The sequence below is a fragment of the Callospermophilus lateralis genome, chromosome 6, assembly GCF_048772815.1.
Source record: "Callospermophilus lateralis isolate mCalLat2 chromosome 6, mCalLat2.hap1, whole genome shotgun sequence".
Lineage (NCBI taxonomy): Eukaryota > Metazoa > Chordata > Mammalia > Rodentia > Sciuridae > Callospermophilus > Callospermophilus lateralis.
Window position 1 is genome coordinate 132,338,348 of NC_135310.1, and position 24,525 is coordinate 132,362,872.

Sequence of the window (24,525 nt, forward strand, 5' to 3'; positions counted from 1 at the left end):
TTTTTTCTTGTTATATTTGTTACACTTATTAAAATAATTTTAAATTTATTTAATATTTAAAAATTCATCTTTTAGTTTATATGTCTTTTTTATTATATTTCATTAGCATGTTAAGATTGTAGGACAACTTCAGGATAGGAAATGATTTCTTTGAAATGGCAGAGTAAATCAGTGAAGATTGAATTCAAGGAGTAGGATTAGAATTCAAATACAAAGAATAAGGTCAGTAAGAAGTTAAATTTGTTAAGCTGATCCAGAGGTAGACTGGAAGTCAATGTTAAATTAATTTTGAATATGCACTGTTACCTAGTGTGTTAGTTGGTGAGGTAGAGAAAACACTTATCTTGTGATTGTGTTAAAGCTTTGGGTTTGTATTGATGAATTCTGGTTATATAAGTGTTGGGGACTGAGTCCTTATGACAAATTTTTAGACTTTGCTATTGTCTTCAAGGTGCTTGGGATAAAGTTAGGCATTATTACCATCTCAAGTATATCTAACAACCTCTATTGTTTAGAGGTGACTTGAAAAAATATCACTCATTTCTGCTCTTATGTCTCTGTATATTCACTACTGATTGAAAGCAGACTATTAGCACAAGGCAGATTCTTTAGGTTAAAAGATAACAGTCTTGAAAATATGAACACATTTATATGTGCACATTTGCAAAAAGTTATCAGCAATCATCTTATAAATTTTCCAGAAAATGATAGTCTTTTCCTAGACAAGTAACAGCTTATAGTAAGTGCTTCTTTTCAAAGAAATGTAACAAAGCTAAAGAAGAGAAAGATATTTAAAGATATAAAATGTTATTAATAACAGCCTTTTGCTTGTAAAGTGGAAGAAACATTCTCATGCAGTTTTTAAATCTTGATTAAATTATGAGTTATTGTATGTTACTTTTAATGAAATCGTATGATTTTCTCAAAAAAAAAAAAAAAAGGTAATAATGGTGGATAGATTTAGAAAGTGATTTGACTCCTCCAACCCACAATTTATGTGCCCTCTTTCCTATGTGATGAGTCATTTGCCACTTGTTTTAGTGCTTAAATAAAGTATTGTGTTTTCAATGTAAAAGTTTTAAAAAGCAGCATGGCGATTTTATATTTATTTCTAAAATAATCTGTGGAGAAAATAGACTAAGAGAGACATTGAGAGTATATTTTAAAAGAGAATTAAATTCTCTTACTTTTTCTCTAAGAAGAAATATAAAGATTATCTGTGAGCAGAATTAGATTCACCTGGACAAGAGTTTTGGTGCAAAGTCTTTTCATATACTTGAATTACTTACCTATTTTTTCCTGGAAATGATACTCTGTTAGGAGGATAAATTGTGTTCTCTTTTTAGGCTATAGGAAAACTTGTCTTTCCTCTCTTCTCTCCTCTGTTTATTGTTTTACTATACATTTTTTTAAAAAATTCATCTTGGGGCTGGGGATGTGGCTCAAGCTGTAGTGCGCTCGCCTGGCATGTGCAGGGCGCTGGGTTCGATCCTCAGCACCACATAAAAATAAAAATAAAGATGTTGTGTCCACCGAAAACTAAAAAATAAATATTAAAAAAAATTAAAAATTCATCTTTATTGAAATATCTGTCTAGATGACAAGATCTTACTGTATATTCTTTTTTTTTTTTTTTTTGGCGGGGAAGGTTTACAGTCATTTTATTGTACAGAGAAACCAGGTATACAAGATTAGAGCAGATGATGGTTACCTTTCCAAGGGTGAAGCCTAAGCCTTGCTGGAAGCACACAAAACCCAGAATATCTCCTTTCTGATTCTAACCTATGTCACCTGACTCATGATGTGAGAATAGTGCTGCACAACCACAAGGAATGAAGGAAGAGGTCCAGCTGGGCAGAGGCAGCATCCCAAGAGGAGGCAATTACACAATCATGATGAGGATGCTAACAAAGTACAGTTACCTACTCTCCACTATTCTTTACCAAGAAATAAAGGGTATGGCATGAACAGAAAATTATGTTTTTTGTTTTTAAATAGATCCTGATAGGATGGGGTTCCTTGTTAATCAAGAATGGGATGAAAATCTAGGCTAATTATAGATCTTGTGTTAAAGAAAAGAACAACAATGATAAGAAGAGAATATTTTTTCTTTTTTCTTAAATAAGATAGGACAAGCATCTATTATTTTCCCTTCAGTGGCAACAGACTCATTGGTTTTTGTAAAGGACAATTTGTGCAATACAGTCTGTTGATAAGGATGCTCCACCATGGGCGGACAAATGTAATACTGACTCTTAATGACAGACTCAGACTCCAGTTGAAAGAAATGATGTACTCACCACTATCATCCTGCATGTGAATCTCATAACATGAGACACAGCTCATGCTAGATCCACAGAGGAACCACTTACAATTGCAATGTCATGACAGGTTTTTGGTGTTGTGACTTATACATGTAAACTCTTTCAAAAAAGTTGGAGATAAAAGGATGGGGGAAGGCGGGGATATTGCTCAATTGGTGAAGTGCTTGCCTCGCATGCACAAGGCCCTGGGTTCAATCCCAAGCACCACAAGGTTAAAAAGAAGGACGGTAGAGAGTTTGGTTTAAAACCACAGAGTTCTAGACACCAGCTATGGATGCCTCTGTTCTCTTTGACTATATGTTCTTTTTTGAGAAATACATCTAATCACTGAGTGTTATGAAATGTAGTTGAAAGAAATGATGCACTCACCACCATCACCTTGCATGTGAGTCTCACAATAGCAGGGACTAAGGACAGAAAAGTTTTCTTTGTTCTCACACTGTGAAGTTACTTAGTGACCTGGTGAATGGCACATTGCTGGAGGTGACCCCTGCCAAAGAGATGCAGCCACCCTTTGTCATGTAGATGGAGAACTCCTTAGTCACTCTACTGGTTCAGACTTTAGGCCCTTGAAACACAACATGCTGATCTGGTCGGTGATGTGTTGCCAATTGTGGGAGTAGCCCTCCTTCCTGAGGTTGGCAACCAGCTGGGTCCGCATGCTGATGATACCTTTCACTTCCTGCAGTCATTATTTTTGCAAATCTGTTGAAGTCAGGATAATAGAAGTGATCCAGGCTCCATTGAGAGGAGAGTTGGAATATAAGGGATGGATCACAATCTTCAATTGTGATTCTACCCTTTTGGTTTCATCAGCATCTTTGCAGACTATGGTGAAGTCTCCCACATGCTTCCCACATAAGCCCATGTTCTTGTCATATAATTGGCAGAGACAAATATTAATGCCCTGTTCAAGGAAGTAGCACACAGCTCAGACATCCTTGTTACTATCACCACTGGCAAAGGCTTGGAAGTCATGTCAAAGATTGCAAGGAAATTCTTTTTCTTTACCATAGATTCTATTTTCTTCAACTGCTCAGGATGAGGGTCCGTTCCAGTGGGATTGTGGGCACAGACATGCAGGAGAAGAACACTGCTCTGGTATTTTTAAAATGTCTTTTATGGCACCTGTGAAGTCAAAAGTGCAAGTCTTGGGGTCATAGTATTGATAGCATCCCTGAAAATGGGGGTGTGATTTCGCCAGGATGTTTTGGGTAGAAAGACAACTCAGCTGAACTTTAAAAAATCTTTCCAGAAAATTGGCTCTGACCCTTAAGGCCTGAGTTCAGAAATATTCTGCACGGTGACAAATCCGCCACTTTTCAACACCTCACTGTTTTTACCCAGGGCTAGTTCTGCAGATATCTTAAAAATTCAGCCAGTTCACCAATGGACAGGTATTCCTTGTCCATATTTTTTGCAGCAATCTGGGCCTATGATCTTTTGGAGTCTAAGGAACACATAAGGCTTTCCATTATCATCCAGGTAGGCAACAACTACCAAGTTCATCTTTTTGCTGTTGGTGTCTCTCTTATTTAGTGACTCCAAAAATGGGAACTGGGGTCCCATTTCCCTATGGGCCTACCAAGAGCTGGCTCTGGCAGAAGCTGTGGCAGCAAGACCTGGTTGGGAGGCGCCAGCAGCCATAGAGAGGATGGTTGGCCAGAGTGCAGCAGGGCCATTGTGGATGGCAGGAAGGCAGTGGGTAGTACAAGACAGAGCAGAGGGCAAATGACTGCTGGCACAGAGGCACAGCCTCTTACTATATATTCTTAACATGAATTTGATGACTAACAATTCTGGAGGTAACCTAATCCTTCTGTTCCTATTTCCAGTCTGTTTTAAAATGCATTCACACATCTACTATATGTGGTTATTCATACACTGAGAAGTTATATTTTCTTGGGTACTTATGGTTACCCTGTGCAATACTGTTTGCTTCTAGATATCATATATGAATGTGCTAGGTTTCAAAATTGAATTTATGTGTAACAGGATTTGTGTTGAACTTTTCCTATTACCCAGAGTATTACAACTTAGAGAGGGACCAAAGATGGTTGTATGAATTCAGCCTGACATAACTGCAGGCATTTTGACTGATACCCACCACGATTGCCACAGATAATCCTAATCAGTTTTTCTTCCATAGTTTCCCAGCAAATTATAAATACACCAAACCCTTAGAGTGACACATAGAGATTTATAACTGGACTCTGGTGCCAGGAATTGTGCCTGACTCTTTGATATTAGCTTAAGATAAACCAAATACATTCTGGCTTAAAATAAAGTTTTGTTTGTCTTAACCAATGTGTGTGTGTGTGTGTGTGTGTGTGTGTAATTCTGACCCAAATTATCCATTTGGTCTTGTTGTTGCCCAGAACCATGCTTCTGTCAATATGTTCCTCAATAAATTGTACTCTGTGCAATTCTGGTCTTTTTTCTTCAGTTTCACAGTTCCTTGAGGCAGGTCTTCATACACTGGGACCAAATTGTTCCAGATCAACGGATCAAGGAAAGTACTTCATATTATAAAGAAATCTGACAATAACTAGAACCAGAATCCCGCCTTCCACCTGTCTCCTCCCACCCCAGTTCCCAGACATAATTTGAAGAATGACTAAGAAATGGTAGAACTGGTCCCCCAAATCATGCTTTCTGCCCAAAGAATCACTTCTAGTGATTCAACATAGCAAGGCCCTGTCTCAAAAATAAAAAACAAACAACAACAAAAAAGAAGTTTATGATTGTGCTGAAAGATTTTTTTTTCTTAGAACTTAAGTGAAAATTAATTTCTGTCTGTAATCTCTTTTGAATCTTTTGCGGGGAGGCAATTTTCCAACCTGACATTTTGTTATCTGGAAAAACCTCCTCTCTTAGTTAGCTGAAGGAACCAAAAGTGAACTCAGCATGAACAGGATACAGAGAAATACAGAGTTGTGGTAGTGGGGGTGGGGGATGCAGGATTGGGGTGAGAGGATGGCCAGAGGTGAGTATGCATAGGTGAACAGGAGCCAGTTAGAAAAGTGAACTAAGTTTAGCCATAATGCTTGAGGCACTGGAAAGTCACTAAAGAGCTGATTAGTAAGAGGTGGTTTGAATTATAATTTTGCAGGATTTCTTTGGCTACAATAGGAAAAATAGACTGGAGTGTTGGAATCAAGGAGAGCAAGAAGAATTTTGTAATGAAATAAATTAATGACACTGGTGTGAACTAGGGAAATGGTAGTATGGATTAAGGAAAGTAGATACAATTCAAAAGGTTTCATGTTATAAAGAGGCCAGTTTGCCCCATTGGATATTGAAAAATAACAAGAAAATTTCATACAATGTTGCAACTGTATTTATATGTAAGAACAAAAGCTCAAGTTTTGCTAAAGGACATTTAAAAACAAAAACAAGTGAGAAAACTTGAAACATCAGATTAAAAACAAATTATAAAGCTATAGTGTTTAAGATGGAGTGGTATTAAGACAGCAATAGACAAATCACTGGAACAGAATAGAGACCCCAGAAACAGTCCATTGGCTGGATAGTACTTGGTATATAACAGAAATATTGCTTTTCAGTGGAGAAAAGGGGAAAAAAAAAACCATTATTTATTTGAAAGAAAATGAAATTGGATTTCTATATTCTAAATACATTAAAGACTTAACTGTGAATGCAAAGTAAAAAAACTTTTTAAAGAAAATATCCCATATTCTTCCAGAATTCATTTGTTATTTTGAAGAAGAAAAGATTTCTTATGCAAAAATACAAACCATAATAAATAAACATAGCTACATTAAAATTATCAATTTCTGTTTATAATTAGACATCATAAGATGTGAAAACATAAATAAAACATTTGTAACATATACTTGACATAGGATTATTTTACATAAAGAATGAATGCAAATCAATAAAAAAAGACAAGCAACTAAATAGAAAAATTAGCAAAATTAGCACTTCAAAGAAGAAAGAAAACTGCATGGCCAATAGAATGTAAAAAGACACTTAAAATCATTTGTAATGACAGAAATACATATTTAATTCCAATGAAATACTGTTTTTAAACCCACAAGATTGGTGTAAATTAAAGTATCAGTGTCAGAAAGAATGTGGATCAACTAGAGCTCCCACACTGTACGTTTCTTCCCCTCCCCTCCCCTCCCCTCCCCTCTTCTCCCCTACTCTCCCCTCCCCTCTCTTCCTCTCCTCTCCTTTGTTTTCTGATATGTATTCTTGCTATGCTGTATTGCCCAGGCTGGTCTTGGACTCCTGGGCTCATGCATCCTCCTGCCTCAGTATCCTGCATAGCTGAATATGCTACCATGCCCAGTCATAAGATTCTTTTCAAATTTTCCTACCCTTCATGAGATCACAGCTGAGAGAGAGAGAGAGAGAGAGAGAGAGAGAGAGAGAGAGAGAGACAGTACAGAGAGAGAGAGAGAGAGAGAGAGAGAGAGAGAGAGAGAAACAGGAATAATATAATGTAGTGGGTACTTTTTAAGAAACACTGTTTTTTGTTACTGTGGATTGAACTAGAGGTGTTTAACCACTGAGTCACAGCCCCAATACTGCCCACAATTTTTTTTCTTTTTTTTTCTTTCTTTTTTTTTTTTGATTTTAAGACAAGGGTCTCACTAAGTTGCTTAGGGCCTGGATAAATTACTGAGGCTGGCCTCAAACTTGTGATCTTCCTGTCTCAGCCTGGAGGATCTGCCTCAGTCACTGGGATTAAACTGCCCTGGCCATACTGTAAATTTTATGTGCATGTTGGTATTATCTAGTAAACAACAATTGAAAATTTGACATTACCTCTAACACTGTTAATGTACATGCCTTACATCTTACAATTCTACTTTTTAAATGCCAAGCACTTTAGGGGGCTAAGATTATTTGAATGTTTAATATCAATACTTATAAAACCCAACTGAAAATAATCAAATGTCCATTCACAGGAGAATGTGTGAATAATTTGTATTATATTTGTTCAACGACTAAAATAACTTAGTAAGAATGAAGGATTGTCAAAAAGTTTTTGGTGTGATGAAATGTTTTATACTTTGATTGTGGTGGTAGCTATGTATACATATACATATTTAATATGTATATATGTATGTATCTATATATGTTAAAACTTATGAAACTATAAATTTTATTTTTTTAATTTTTGGTACCAGAGATTTAACCCACGGACGCTTCACCACGGAGCCACATCCCCAGCCCTTTTTATTAATTATTTATTGTTTATTTTTGAGACAGGGTCTTGCTAAATTGCTTAGGACCTCACTAAAATGCTGAGGCTGGCTTTGGACTTGGGATTCTCCTGACTCAGCCTCCTGAGTTGCTGGAATTACAGATATGCACCATGCCTGGCCAAACTAAATAATTTAAATCATGCATATTATTCTATGTAAATTTTACTCAAAATTTGTTTTTCAAAATCAGTGACTTATGGTTATGCACACCAATGTCAATTAAATTTAAGTATATACCATTGAGGGAAGTTCAGATTACAGAAGAATATGGGAGCATTCTTCCATTTACATTTAAAAGAATCTTCCGTTTACATTGAAAAGAAACTTTAAATGGTGTGAAAAGTTAAACAACAAATGTTAGAGATACAGTGTGGTAAAAACATAAAGGAAAAGTCCACAAAACATGAACACAGGATTTTGGGCAGAAATTACCTCTGCTGGGTGAGAAAGGAAGGAGGAACTATGATTTTGGCAGACCCACTAAGGTCATATTCTGTTTCTTAACATGGATAATAAGTATAATGTTATTAAATTTATTGTTTCTTTTTTTTTATTGGTTGTTCAAAACCCTACAAAGCTCTTGACATATCATATTTCATACATTAGCATACATTAGCTTCAAGTGAGTTATGAACTCCCTTTTTTACCCCAAGTACAGATTGCAGAATCACATGGGTTACACATCCACATTTTTACATAATGCCATACTAGTAACTGTTGTATTCTGCTACCTTTCCTATCCTCTACTATCCCCCCTCCCCTCCCCAATTTATTGTTTCTTTTACTGCCTTGTTCATGTGTTATAAATATTCTTTTGTATGATTTCAATGTTTAAAATATAAAAGAATTGGTTGAAAACCTAAATCTGACAGAAATTATGCCAAAGAAAGGACAAAAAAAAAAGAAAATTATGCAAAAATTGCAGTTATGAAGGAGAGATTAAGGATTTCCAATATCTTGAATATAAAGGATAAGAATATTCTAGAACTGATAAATATTGAGTCTTTAAACTCAAGGAGCAAAACAAGACCAGAGCAAGATAAAACTAAATTTATATATAAACCCATCATAGTAAGAAAAAAGATATTAAAGCAACTGGAGATACCAAATTTTAACAAGTAACTTAGGGCAGTTTTTTCAATAACAACAAGAGAATCCAGAAGAAGTGGAAAAATATTTTCCAAAAGCTGAGAAAAAATAACACCCTAATATAGGTCACTCCACTGATCTCTGTGGGCTCAAGAATGACAATGGAATAAAATGCCTTCAAAACTCTGTCGAGAACCTTTACTACCAATGAACTTGCACTGAGACAACTAAAAAGGAACATGATTAACAAAGTAGAGAATAAACCATGAAGGCAACACTGAGCCTAAGAAGGAATCAAAGGCAGAGAAGGTAATGGACGTGGAAAATCTAAACACACTGTTAGAGTCTGTAAACAAGTCTGGATGGCGCCTGGCAAAATGCCAGAGGGAATGGTTTGTGAAGTAAGGCCAGCGAGCCACCCTCTCCTGCTGTATCAATGTACACAAGTTCCTTGTCACCCCCCCGGGTTATTTTGCCCAGCCAGCCGGGCTGAGGCAACACACATTTACTGTAAAACAATGTGAGCAATCCTGTATAATTATTGAAGTAAAACACCAAAAAGGAGCTGGAAACCCTAAACAATAGAAAGTAAGCTGGGCTAAGCATAATGATGAGAATTTTTAAAAAGAGAACATAAACTATAAGGAACAAACCCAATTTTCTTTAACATTTATTCAATAATTGCACTTTACTATGATAAGTCCTAGTAGCAATTACTATTAAATCTTTGAACCTAGTAAGAGAGCTTCTTGCTTGTCTCAGCAAATAAACTAGCCAATAATTTGAATTGATGATGATGAGATGCAGATTATACCTAAACAAATAAAAAACATGATTTTAACAACATCTGATAAGTGCCTTGTATATCTGTGTAGTCATTGGAATATTAATATTTTCTAAACTTCTTCCCTTCCTCATCATAAAGAATGACTTTATGTTTATCAAAAGCACCCATATGAATGTTATCTTTTTAAGTTTCTGTATTGTTACAACAGGCTCTTTTAAAAAATTAATTAATTAATTAATTTTAATTAGGTATACTGATCTCACTGCAAATGTCCTTGCTGCCTGCTATCAGAATGCTTGTACCTTCCCAAATTTCATAACTTGAAACCTAATCCCCAAGGTGATGGTATTGGGAATCAGAGCCTTTGGAAGGTGATTAGGGCATGAGAAGAGGGTCCCTGAGTGGTTTAGCTGCATTAACCTTCTTCTATCATTCAAAGCACAACCAGAAGATGCCATTTGTGAACCAGGAAGCTGAATCTCATCAGACATAAAAATCTACCTGCTCCTTGATTTTCCCAGCCTCCAGAACTATAAGAAATAAACTTCTATTATTTATAAGCTACTCAATCTATGGCATTTTGTTTTATCAGTATGAATAGACTAATAAGACATGCCCTTTCAATCTAGTCTCAGCTCAGCAACCTGAGAGATCTTCTTAAAATATAGATTAGGTCCTGTCATACCTCTGTTCAAAATCCTCCCATGGTTTCCCATCTCATTCCAAGTAGAAACTGAAGACTTTAACCTTAAGCTTAGAAGACCTTATACTATCCATCCTTCCTTTCCCTGGTTTCTTTTTTTTCACTTCTTTAGTTTTCTCCAATAATCTTACAAATTTTTCTGTTTTCTCATTAGATTAGAGTATCAATGAGAAGATGGGTTTTTAATTTATTTTGTTTGTTGTATCCCCATAGCTTCGAAAAGTTCTAGACATGTGATAACACTGAATTTGAAGAATAAAGGGATAAATAGGTGTCAATTTGGGAGCTCAGGAATGTATTAATTTTTATTGTAGTGAATGGTAATATTAATTCAACTTAGGATAATTTTCCTTATGAGATTTTTTTTCAAGAACAAATTGCCTTTATAATTCAAAAAGATTGTATCATAAAGATGGTATTTAAAAAACTTTTTTAGTTGTAGATAAACACACAGTATCTTTATTTATTTTTATGGGGTGCCAAGGATCAAACCCAGTGTCTCACACATGCACGACAGTCATTTTACCACTGAACTACAGCCCCAGCCCTAAGATGGTATTTCAAAAAGGTAAGTAAAAAAAAATTCCTGTGGGATAGAAGGGATAAAAGATTAACTCTTTGTTTCAAAATTAAGGTCATTGTTGCACTTTCTCAAAAATAATATATCCAAAATTCTGGATATATTATTATTTAAATGTATTTTTTAATGCTAGGGCAAATTAATGTAAATGATAGATGAAAAAAATAACAAAGAATGATTCCCAGTAGAATTACCATAAGAAACAAATTGTTGAATTTAACTCCATTGAACTTTCTTATGATATAAAAAATTATTAAACATAAGAATAAAATTAGTAATTGGGAAAATTTTTGAATACATACTGGATAAAATACTTCATCTATTATATTTATATAATATAAGTTTGGCAGTGGATTCTTTCAAATAAATAAGAAGTATGTTAAAAAAAAATCTACTCCCCCCAAAACAAGAATCCCAAACAGCAACTTCTTTTTGTTTCTTGGAAGGTTATAGTTATTGACATTAACCTTCCTAGAAATTAAACATGTATTAGTGGTTTTTTCATCTCTATTTTGAAAAGCTGTAATAATTTTTGCCCCCCCCCTCCTTTGTGGTACTATATTTTAGTTTGTATATATCAAATAAGCAATAATTAAAATAACAATATAAAAAGAAAGAAAAAAATCTAAAAGACAAAAAAGTAGCCATGGATCTCAGTGTCTTAAAATAACAAACATCTGTTTCTCATTTTGCAAGCCCCATTTTGGGTGAGGCTCTGCTGACTTCAGCCTGAATTGTCTGGGCTTTTATGTAAGCCTCCTCATTCCAGACCAGCAGCTACCTGGTATGTTCTTCCATTGGAATGCAGGAAGCAGGGGGCTGGAAAACTTTGCTATGATGTTTAAAATCTCAGCTCATAACCACACCCTCTATTATTCATGGCATTCCAGCCATCAAATCAAGTCACATTAGGGAGCACAATGTCAGTGAAGTGAGAAAGTATACCTCACCTATAGGGAAGACATAGCAAAACAGAGGAAGACAAATTATGAGAAATAATATCTAACACAGATAAAAACAGATATACTATTCCAGAAAATAAATACTAAGACTTGACGAAAATAAGGAGGAAATCTAATTGAGGAAATGTTTTTAAAACAATTTATTGCTATGTTTTACTAGTCAGATGAGGTAATTTATAAACAGAAATTTGTAGCTCATGGTTCTGGAGGCTGAGAAGTCCAAGATCAAGGCAAGCAGATTCAATGTCTAGTGAGAATCTATTCCTCATAGATGGCACCTTCTATGTCTTCTTATGGTTGGGAAAGTATGCAAACTTTCTCAGGCTCTTTTATAAGGGCCCTAAGCCAACTGACAAGGGGAGAGGCCTCATAACTTAATCAATTCCCAAAGCCCCATGTCTTAATACTGCCCCATTGGATATTAGTTTCAGCACATCAATTTGGAGGAAACACTGATTCAGACCATGATACACATGATAGTTGGAGAACCACTGTTATAGAGTAGAGCTTCTCAACTGTAATATGCATATGAATCGCCTGAGGTTGTTAAAATGCCTATTCTGATTCTGTTTGTTTAGAATTTCACATTTTTAACAAGCTCCAAGATGGTGCCAATGTTCCTTGTCCACAAGCCACACATTGAGTAGCAAGACTTCTTCAAGTCTAGCGGTGGGAAGGGAAATTGAAGTAGGACCAGGACAAGTAACAAAGGTTGCTGCAGCTCAACTGCATCTGAGGCAACCACTGGATCTATGAAAAGCTGTCAAGCAAGGTCTCAGATGGGGAATGCATCTGGGTGTACTTAGGACTCAGATCAAAAGCACCTTGTTTTTACTCCTGTTGGTTAACTGCAGTCTTTCTTTTCTTTTCCCACACAGATACCAAAAATAGATATATTGATTAGATTTCCATAGTACCAGCACTAGTCCAGTTCATCTTTGAAACATTGATATTCATGTTTTCAAAACTATGTCAAAAGCCACAAAATCGAACTTTTTCAACACAGAGAGATGAACACATAAAAGAAAAACTTTTAAAAATACTCTGAGTTTTGCAAATAAGAAACAATACTGGTTGATAGTTGTGGTAGGCTATTAGTATCAGAACTATGTACCTCTTCCTGGGGCAAGATTACCATTCCCCACTGTCCCCCACTCCACAAATAGAAGGTTTGGCCCATAAATCTGAGCAGAGTTAATGCGTTACTTTTGGGCAGAAACTGTCTTTTCTCCCCACCCCCCACCCCGCAGGCAACCATTCTTTGGTTCACACAGGGGACAATTTGAAAGGTTATTTGTTTTTGAAATTGTATTTGTGTGTGTGGCTGTGTGTGCGCGCGCACATGCTCGTAGGGAAAACTTTAGAGTTGTCCCGATTCTGAAAAATATTGCCTTCTCATATGATAGTTGACTTGAATAAGGCACCTAATCATTGGGATGATGAATGAAGAGAGGATGTTAAAAAGAAAATGATACATTAGAGTTTTCTCAAGATTAAAAAAAAAAAAAAAAAAGATTCTGCAAAGAGCTACTTTCAAGGGAAGTGTTGGAAACTGAACGAGGGCGAATGCATCCCACTGCTGTTGCTCACAATTATTCACAAATTTCTGGCCCCAAAGACAGACGTCGCGAGTGTTCAGGACTCAAAAGACAGGATTCCTCTGCAGGCCGTGGGAGCTTTTATGTGTTTTGTCTCAGAATCCCAGCATCCCCCTAGGACTCGTCAGTCAGTATCAAAAGCTACGGGGCTCTCCATAGGTGGAGGATTTTGAGAGCAGGAATCTAGGAAAGGAGGAGTGGAGAGAAATGAGAACCTCGGTGACCCTTTCCCGATGGGCGCGGAAAAAGAGCTGAGATTGGAAAAGTCTCAATGCCTGGAGTGTCTCAATAGACGACTTCCTCAGTCATTTCAAAATTCTTCCGCTTGTATAATACATGATAAAGAAGAAATTGAAATCGCATACATAATAATAATTTTTAAAAATGCCTAAAATTTTTAAATAAACGAACGAAACCGTGGTTATTTGAAATTAAATAAATGTTGGTCTGTTGGAGGTCTTGGTCGTGTGGCTCCATGGCTTAGTTGGTTAAAGCGCCTGTCTTGTAAACAGGAGATCCTGGGTTCGAATCCCAGTGGGGCCTAGTTTCACAACATTATTTTTAGTAAACCGTACTCCATTCAGTGTTGAAATGGAACGAAAGAGATATCCTCACTGTAACAGATTTGCCTTCCTTACGCCCCTTCTTATCCGGAAAAGGCAGTATTCCAACAAGCTCCTTCTTCCTCCTATTAAAACAAAACGAATCAGTCAATCAATCAATCAATAAATAAAGGAATGGAGAAGCTAAGTGCATTTAGATCGTTTCTGAGCGACATTAACCTGCACCGACTCCCTTAGGAGGTGCAGCAGGAGTCGAGGGCATGGCCCCATGGAGCACTTCCTGCTAGGGAATTCTGACAGTCCACTTGCTGGAAAGAATAGGCATTGTCCCATGCAGAAGAACACGTAAAGGCTAATATTGAGATTTCTCTGGGACTAAGATTTTGTGATTCAAGTAAAGCTTTAATAAACTCCTAAGCCAATGATTGATTATTATAAGAAGTTGGGCGTTTTGGAGGTAATTCTAGCGTTTCTGTGTTGACAAAGGAGCACAATCTACCTTCTCCTATCCGCGTCGTTGAGGACGCCCATGACCATAATAATGTCGTGTTTTGGTTGTGCCTGCACAAAGTTTTCGGCTGTGTTTGTTGAATAAATAAATGAATGCTTGAATGGATGGTACCTCAGATTAGGATCGTATCTCCATGTTTTCTACCCTCAGAGTCTTAGGCAAGCTTTTCTCTGCAAAGAACGAAAGGTCATTTATTCAGATGAATGTGTGTCTGATTTCAGACACTTTGCGGTCTTGCTCATTGGGGACTAGCGGATCCTGAAGCGTGGTTTATAAAAGTCTCTTTCTTGAGTGATGGTTTTTAGTCTCTGCTCTGGTCATACATAATGATTGACTGGAAAGCTGGAGACTTGAGAGAGAAGGGTCCCTGAGTCTGGCAGCGCAGGGTAGGGTGAAATGTGTATGAATGCAGGAAGAGTCTCAAACTCCACCTTCGGAAAATCCCGGAGCCCACCATTTGGCTCCACATGGAGCGGTCTCCTCCATCTCCTCCTCATGTTCCCTGGCTGCAGAGGCAGAGAGAGTACATGATGGTCAGAGAATTCGCTTTTCTTTTAAATAATGGGAGTTTCCTTTTAAATAAAAATAACTCATTTTTAAATAATAATAGCATAATATTATAGTAACAACATAATGGTTCTTTTTAATTTTTTTGATATGTTGAAATAAAACAGCAACTCAGAATTAAGTACATAATTCAGTATGATTTCATTTCTGTACATTTAAAGACAAAATTTTCTATTGTTTGTGGATACACATATATTTAGTAAAGCAGAAAATATGGACAAGAAGGATAAGGAACAATTACAGAATTAGCACCTGCTTTCACATAAGAGGCAGAGCTGTATCTTAATGTGCTAGTCCTTGAACAAAATTTGTCTTAGAAATAGAACTGAGCTTTTTGGTTTCGGTTTTGCTTTTGTTTTTGATTTTTTTTCCCCTGGAGTATAAATAGTTAAGAATTCCTGGGATAGTTCTTCTCTTAAGATTCCAAGGATTTTCTTTATTTTTTCTTTGTAAAGATCCAGTTTCTGGCCTGGAACCAGACATCTTCATGTAAGCATGAGGAAAGCAGAAATCTGTTCATAAGACCCAAGTACTCTAATGTATTCTAGTAACTAGCAAAATTCAAAGGGAGAATACTATCCTCTAGTGGGAAACATGAGTGAATAAGATTATCTATAAACAAACCACAAAGTCTCAATTTGATGACCATTTTGAAAGGACAAAATGAATTTCCCATGTGTCTATCCTGTAAAGTGTGTCTCACCACTGATGTCATCTAGCATCGTTTTAACTACACTGTCCCCTTGGGTTTCTTGTATTCTTCAGGGCCATTCCTGCTTCAAAGCATCTTCACTTTTTTTTCTTTCTGCCTAATTTTTTTTTTTTTCAGAGATCTTTAAGGTTGGCTTCCTTTCTTTCCTTTAGTCTTTTTTTTTTTTCATCAAAACATCATAAAATGAGGCTTTCCATTAGCCACCTAAGTAAACTTTTTTAGTACTCTTATTGCTCTTTCGCCTTTTCTCCTTAAAATTTATCACTGTTTGATGTAGTACATTTTATTTTTTAATTGGTGTATTGTGTTTCTGGCACTAGAATATTAGCTACATGAAGGCAGGGGATTTAGCATTCCTTTTACCCTGTTATTATATTCTTAGTATCTTTGGCTGGTTTTGACATTGGGATAATTGTAACGTTTATAGCCTAGTTGTGTTGAAGCAGTAGGATACGTTGCCAAGAGACCAAGGAAGTCACCTGGTGATGGGGTAAAGGACTATTGAGAAATGCTTACAGGGGAAGTCCAGTGGAGACAGGCAGAACAGGTGCACCTCTCCCCTTGCAGTGCCCCTGGTGCCTTGCCAGAAAGTAGTGTCTCCTATTCCTAGTGATACTTTGTCCAAGGTCACCTATATGAGCATTTCCTTCTCCATGGTCCTCTGATTCTCACCAGTTGCCACAGGGTGAAGAGTTTTATAAATTAGGCAACAGAAACAGTAACATCATTAATTCACTTTGCTCCTAGTACAACAAGCATCCCAAGGACCAGCTGACCTAGCTTGTGTGTAAGAAGGCAGATCTCTACAGATAACACTAACTTGCCTTAATTCCCAGAATATTTGAAAGGAAATCAGTACCCTTCAAGATAATATTTATCTGGACATTTTGATCCAGATTCACTTTCATTGTTTCCTTAACTTGACTAGGTTTTGGGGAACATTAAGGGGCATTAGGAATATGGTACTTTGGTGTCCCTCTTTTCTTTAAGGATGACATTGTAATTCTGTTCTTATAAAATTATTTGAGAAGTATTCCTTTCTATTCTATTTTTTAAAAAATTTGTGGTGAAGAACTAGTATTAATTCTTCCTTAAATATTTAGCAAAATTCATCAGCAAAGACATCTGGGCCTATGTTTTTCTTTGTGAGTAGTTTTTTAAAAAAATTATTATTAATTCATTCTTTTAACTCATTGGTATCTAATTACTTTTATTATTTCTTTCTAATTCTTTTTATTCCTCTAAGAATAAAACTAATTTCTTCTCTTCCATTTCTGATTCTAGTAAGTTGGGTCTTTCCTTTTTTCCCTTAGGCAATTTAGCTAGATGTTTATTAATTCTGTTCATCTTTTCAAAGAATCAACTTTTAGTTTAATTGCTCTTCTCTCTTATTTTTTAATTTTCTATGTGATTAATGACAGCTCTTTAGTATTTATTATTTCCTTTCTTCTGTCTGCTTTAGGTTTAGTTTGCTCTTCTCTTAACAATGTATTTAGGAGAAAGGTTAGGTCTGTGATTTGAGATACTTCTTTTTTAACAGAGTCATTTGCTGTTAAAAATTTACTTCTGATCACTGGTTAGATGTATTCTGTAAGTTTTAAAAGGTTGTGTTTTCATTTTCATTCACCTTCGAGTATTTTGATTTCCCTTTTAATCTGTTCATTGATCCATTGGTTATATAGAATATATTTGAGTATTTCCCATCTCCCTGCATTGGCTTCTAATTTCACCCCATTATGATCAGAGAAAATCAACTGAAAATGTTTATTCTTTTAAATTTATTGAGTTTACTGAGATTTGCTTTATGACCTGGCATATGTTCTATATATATATATATATATATATATATATATATATATACACACACACACACACACACACATACACACACACACACACACACACACACACACACACGGTTGTTTGGGGGACCCAGTAGAAGAAAGTATTTACTTGCCCAAACTGGTCTATAAGGACTGGAAGGGGCATTTACTCCTTCAAATGCAAAAATACCAATGCAAGACTACAAGGATCATGAAGAATTAGTCAAATGTGACATCATCAAAGGAAACTAATAAAACATCAATAACTGAACTGTAAAAAATGGAGCTCTACAAATTTCCTGACAAATAATTCAAAATAATCATCCGAAAGAAGCTCAAAGAAGTTACAAGAGAACACAAATAGACAACTCAATGAAATCACTAAGACAAAGCATGAACAAAATTATAAATTTCCTGGAGAAATATAAACATTAAAAAGAACCAAATATAAATCTTGCAACTGAAGAATACAATAAAAGAATTGGAAATGTCATTAGAGAGTTTCAACAGCAGACCCAATCTTGCAGAAGAAAGAATCAGTAAGCGAAAAGACAGGCCATTTGAAATTCACCATAGAGGAACAAAAAGATAAAAGAAATAATAAAAAGTGAAGAAAACTTAGGGGACATATAGGACACCACCAAGAAAGAAAATAACAGATTATGGGAGTCTAATTAGAAAAAAGTGGAGGTGGGCAGAAAGCTTATTTTAAAAAATAACAGCCAGACATGACCAGAATTTTGGGAGAGATGTGGAAATTTAGATTCATGAAATTCAAAGGATTCTAAACAAGATCAATCCAAAGAAGATGATACAGATAAATTATAATCAAATTGTTAAAAGACAAAGTCTTCAAAGGAACACAAGGAAAGAGATTCCACACTGAAGGGAAACTCCATGCTTTCAGTGTTATTTCTCAGCACAAAATTTGCAAGTCAGAAAGGATTGGGTTAAAATATTCCACAAGCAGAAAGGGAAAAAAAAAAAAAAAAAAAAAAACTCTACCAATGAAGGATTTACAAACAAAAACTGTGCTTTAGAAATAAAGGAGATATAAACACATTCCTAGATGAACAAAAGCTGAGAAAGTTTATCACTGTTAGACTTGTCTTACAAAAAATGCAAACAGGAGTTCTTCAAGATGAATAAAATGATGCTAAGTAACAGAAAATAGAAAAAAATATAAAATTCACTTGTAAAGGTAAATAAATAATGAAATTCAGAAAACTAATACTGCAATAGCTGTGCAAAAAAACACTTTTAATTCTAGTTTGAAATTAAAGATAAAAATATAAAACACAAAACAGTCAAAAAATTTTTTAACAAAATGGAAATATTAAGTACTTACCTGTCAGGAATTACTTTGTGAAAATGGATTTTATTGTTCAATAAAAAATTAAATAAGCTGGATGAATAAGGGGAAAAACTGATTCAATAATATACTATGTGTATACATAGGCTAAGATAAAAAGAGATGTTCCATGGAAATAATAACCAAAAGAGATCAGAAATGGCTATACTTATATCAGATAAAATAGACTTTCAGTCAAAATCTGTCACATTTTTCTCAGTACACACAGAATGTTCACCAGGATAGAATATATGTTGCCAGAAAACAAGTATAAGCCAATTTTTATGATTAAAATCCTATCAATATATTTTTCAGCAACAATGGTATAAAATTAGACAAGATGAATATTGGGAAATTTGCAGATATGCATAAATTAAGCAAATATTTCTGAACAACCAATGCATCAAAGAAGCTATTAAAAAGGAAATAAAAAATACCCTGAGACAAATAAGAATTGAAACAGAGCATACCAAAACTTACAGTATGCAGCAAAAACAATGCTAAGAGGGAAAGTTATAAAGGCTACATTAAGAAAAAAGAAAGGTTAGAAATAACATAACTTTATATCTTGAGGAAGTAGAAAAAGAAAACACAAAGCCAAAAATTAGCAGAAGAAAAGAAATCATAAAGATCAAGCAGAAATAAGTGAAATAGAGACTAGAAAGAATAAAATGAAGAGTTGTGGATTTTTTTTTTTTTTAAGATAAACAAAATTGAAAAAACAATTAGGTAGACTTACCAAAAAAAAAAAAAAAAGTGTGTGTGTGGGGGGACTGAAGAAACTAGAAGAAATGAATAAATTTCTAGACACAAGAAATGGAAAATATGAATATACAAATGGCAGGTTGAGGCAGTTATTAAAAACCTTCCAACATAGAAAAGCCCAGGACTAGTCTTCATAGATAAATTCTACCAAGAATTTAAATCAGAATGAATGCCCATTGTTCTCAAACTCTTCCAAAACAACTGAAGAGGAAATAATATTTTCAAACACATTTCATAAAGATAGTATTACTCAGATACTAGAACCATATGAGGACTCTGTAAGAAAAAACAATTACATACCAATGTCGCTGATAAAGATAAATGCAAAACCCCTCAGCAAAATACTAGCAAATTGAACTCAGCAGTATATTAAAAGGATCATTACAATCATTAAAAGAGATTTGTCCCTGGGATAAAAGGGTTAGCAACGAAGCTAGCTAACATTGGACTGAAACCTCTGAAACTGTGAGCCAAAATATTTCTTTCCTTCTTAAATTGTTTTCCTCAGGTATTTTGTTGCAGTGATGAAAAACTAACACAGATGCCCACCCTTAGTCTAAGTATTCAACATAGTACTGGAAGTAATGACTTCTAATCAGTCAAGTAAAAGAAATAAAGGACATCCAAATTAGAAAGGAAGAAATCAAATTGTTGCTGTTTGCTGACAACATGATCTTCTATATAGAAAGTTGTACAGATCTCACCAAAAAGCTGTTAAAACAAATAATTCACCTAAGTTGCAAGATACAAAATCAATGAACAAAAATCAGTTGCACTGTTTACACCAACAGCAAACTATCCAAAAAAGAAATTAAGAAAACAATCTCATTTATCAAAACATTCAAAATAATAAATTTAACCAAGGAGGTTAAAAATCTATACACCAAAAACAACAAGACATTGATGAAAATAATTGATGAAGACACAAAAATGAAAAGATATCCCAAGTTCATGAATTGGAAGAATTAATGATATTAAAATGTTCATAATGCCCAAAGCAATCTATAGAGTCAATGCACTTTCTTCTGGGCTGGCTTAAATGTGAAGCAAAAGGGTAGGGAAGAGTGACAGATCTTGAAAGCTGTCAACTGTCAAACATCAAAAATTGTTTTATTGATTAGCATGTGTAAGATCCTGGGTTTGATTCCAGGCATCAAACACATTAAAAAAAAAAAAAAAAAAAAAAAAGAAGAAGAAGAAGGAGGAGGAGGAGGAGGAGGAGAAATAGTTTCATCCTCTTTATTTTAATTTTTTTTAACATTTATTTTTTGGTCGTACACAATATCTTTATTTATTTATTTATTTATTTTATGTGGTGCTGAGAATCAAACCCAGGGCCTCGCATGGGCTAGGCGAGCACTCTACCACTGAGCCACAACCCCAACCCCTCATCCTCTTTATTTTAATACCCAATAAAAATCTGCGCACATGTACAAATACAAAATGTACAGCATTGTTCCTCATAGTCCTACTTGTAATATCCCAAAACTGAAAATAACCCATGTATGATCAATAGAATGGGTAAATAAATTGTAATATATTCATGCAATATATACATCAGTGAGAAAAAATAATTGTGCAATAACAGATGAATCTTACATATTGCTATGCAAAAGAAGCCTGGTATAATACAGTTATAATTGTTCCTCAGTATTTGTGGAGGATTGCTTCCAGGACTCCTTGTGGATATCAAAATATGTGACTGATCAAATCCCTCCTATAAAATGGCATGATATTTGTATATAGCCTGTGCACACATGCCTGTATGCTTCTCTTACATTTTAATGAATGAATGAATGAATTTTTGTGCTACTGTAGACTGCACCTGGGGTGTGCAATCACTGAGTTTCATCCCCAGCTTTTTTTTTTTTTTTAAGAGATACAGAGATTTATTTAGAAAAGCAGAGACATATTCAAGGGAGAATGTGGGTCATCTCAAGAGTGAGAAGCTTTGGGGGTAAAACAAGGAATACACATTTGAGGAAGAATATGAGTCATCTCAAAAAGCAAGATGCAACCTCTTAAAGGTTTTTGAGACAAGTTATTTCTAAGTTGCTGAGGCTGACCTGGAATTTGCAGTCCTTCTGCCTGAGCTCCTGAGTAGCTGTGATTACAAGTGTGAGCCAATTTTGAATCATCTCTAGATGACAGAATGTCTGTTCATGTTTAATTTTTTTTAATTTATTTTTTAGTTGTGGATGGACACAATACCTTTATTTTATTTATTTATTTTTATGTTGTGCTGAGGATCAAACTCAGGCAAGCGCTCTACAGCTGAGCCACAACTTCAGCCCAATACACGTGTAATTTTTCCCCAAATGTTTTTCATCCATGCTTGGTTAAATCAGTGGATGCAGAACCTGAACATATTTTATAATCCTATTTGGACAAAGAATAAAAACGTGCAAAATGAACAGATGATGTCAGAAGCAAAGAAGAAAAAAGAGGTTATCTTTATGAAAAAAGTGAGTTGGGGGAAGGTATGAGGGTGGCTTCTGAGGCTATTGACAATGTTTTGTTTCTTGGCACAGACACCTAAATGACAAAACTTAGTTCTCGGATCCAGTTCGATGGAAAGAGGGGTAATAAATTAAAACAAAAGATCTGGTTGGCAGGTTATAGATATATTATCTTTATTATATTTATATTTATATATTACATATATTCAGTGATCTCTATATACTTGTATTTGCACATTTTAATGTCTGTTTATTACACTTCAACAAAAAGTTTACTTCAAAAAGAGAAAAAAAGTCATCAATCTAGAAAGAGAACATTATTTCTGAAGTCCCATTTGCTCTACCCCAGTTTATACCTCTCCTATCCTGAGATAAAGTTTTTATCTCTAATGTATTAGCTTTACTAATTATATATGTATTCATAAATAATAGGTTTTTCAGTATACTTAGTTTGTAGTTTTATAAATAAAGCCATGCCATATTTGTTTTGTGATGTTTTCTTGTTATTAACATTTCAATAACATTTCCTTTTCTGTGACATCTAGGTTTTTTATTATCAGAGCTTTTTTTTTTTTTTTTTTTTTTTTTTAGAAAATAATGTTTCTCCAGCATTTCTAAAATATGAAAAGTCTGCATAACAGACTTTGGGAAAGCCAGGATGTAGCGAGGAAGCCAGTTTTGTAAAGACTCAAACCCGGACCTCCAGAGACCCCAGAAATAAGAGCGAGACTCCACAAACCTGAGATTCCAGTCCTATGGTTTTCGCGGCTTGGGCTACTCTCGCCTGCAGAGGGTGCGCTGCAGACTGGCCCACCACTGGGGTCTGTCTAGCGCGCGCCTTTCCCACCGCGTGCTTCCCTGCGCGTATACAACGAAAGGCAAGTCCGAATCTCGTGCGCCTAGGGTGTTTAGGGAAAATAAGACTGGGGAAGGCTTCTCCCTGCAAAACCACACACCATCCCAACCAAGTGGTGGCACAAGGTGATAGGCATTTTATAATCATTTCATTAATTATTGGGCTTAAAAAAAAAAAAAAAAAAACTCACATTGGAGAATCCTCAGTGGGGTCTATACTTCTTGGTTTGGAAGGAAGCGACAAGCCCAGGAAGAGGCCTCTCTTTAAATCCCAGTTGCAGTCGTCGGCGGCGGGTCTGACCAAACTGAGGAAGTGGCAGGAAGGGTCTTTCTTGTCCACCTTGTGGTGATTTTCGTTTACTCCCAGTGGGTCTCAATTCTGATGCAAACCGCGTTTGTAACCGTGATTACAAAGGAATGTTAATTCTTTTCTTTCCCTATCTCTTTACGGCTTAATTATTGACTGAGAGACACTATTGCATTATGCAAATTTGGTGTAAAATTTGGAAATAAGGGCAGGTATTTGGAGAAAATCAGAATTCTCTTTTTGTATCATTCCCCTGCTCTTGTGAGACACAAGAGAAAGGACTTAGCTTTCGAGTATATGGATTACACCATATTTTAAAAAAGGTTATTAGTGAAGATTTTATCATTCTGCTAAGATTACAGAAAAACCTGTATTGTTGTACCAACTAGCGCGGGGACTCCAAACACTTGTTATAATTTTTCGCTAACCTATGCATCCAGGACCACGTGGCCTAATGGATAAGGCGTCTGACTTCGGATCAGAAGATTGAGGGTTCGAATCCCTTCGTGGTTGCGTCACTTTCATTTTTTCACTTTTCTCTCTCCATTTCCCAAGCACCACTGTAACATCCGATCCACTGTGGGAAAAAAGCCTTATTTCTCCGCTACTCTTTCAAGTGGGAAATGAAGTTCTACGTCCAGTAGACCTCTCTTGAGATTCGCTGTATTCGACCCCTCCTGTCTTAACTTGTACAATGGCTTGCGGACCCTCTTCTAGGGGTTTGGGTGGGCCCTGGAAGTGAGGCGGGAGTGTCAGGGAGTTATGTTCAGGATCTGGTTCCCTCGGGGCAACCACCTTTCTTCTTGCACTAGTCCACAGTAGGCGTTCGGTTACGTGTTCGGCCCGCAGAGACAGACACACTTACACACTAGGTATCTGGAGAACTTGGTCCTTTTGTAGTCAGGTTAACCAATGTCGCCCCCTTTCGAAAGAAAAACTTCCCACATTTCAAGGAACTGGAGAAACGTTATAAAACCCGTTTCTGATTCAGGAAGTGGCGAGGAGCTACAGGACACCGTCTCTCGGATCCCGCATTCTCCCACCCAGTGGGCGGAGTTAGTCTGACTACCCGCAATATCCCGAAACCAGGTTTACAAAGTATTGAAAAAAGTAAGAAGCAGCAAGCCAGGCAAAGATCAGGACCAAGAGTGAGCGGCTTCTCTAAAAATGGAAAGAATCCGACCAATATATTTTCATATTTTGATGAAATGAACAATGTGAAGTATAAATCAGATTCAGGAAAGAATAACAGTTATAAATAATTTTAAATTATGAAAAAAATTAATTAGTTGCCAAATATCTTCTGAGAAAATTCCAAGCCTCCTCTCT

At 35.7% G+C, this 24,525-nt stretch overlaps 2 non-coding genes and 1 pseudogene across 2 annotated transcripts; 2 read left to right on the forward strand and 1 right to left on the reverse strand.

The window, feature by feature from the left end:
- Window positions 1–2,758: 2,758 nt before the first annotated feature.
- On the reverse strand, window positions 2,759–4,006 carry LOC143402159 (aspartate aminotransferase, mitochondrial pseudogene; annotated as a pseudogene).
- A 9,746-nt stretch (window positions 4,007–13,752) lies between these two features.
- Trnat-ugu (transfer RNA threonine (anticodon UGU)) lies at window positions 13,753–13,826 on the forward strand. Its single transcript has one exon. It is a non-coding gene; the product is annotated as a tRNA-Thr (tRNA).
- Window positions 13,827–23,636: 9,810 nt separating this feature from the next.
- Trnar-ucg (transfer RNA arginine (anticodon UCG)) lies at window positions 23,637–23,709 on the forward strand. Its single transcript has one exon. It is a non-coding gene; the product is annotated as a tRNA-Arg (tRNA).
- The last annotated feature ends 816 nt before the right edge of the window (window positions 23,710–24,525 follow it).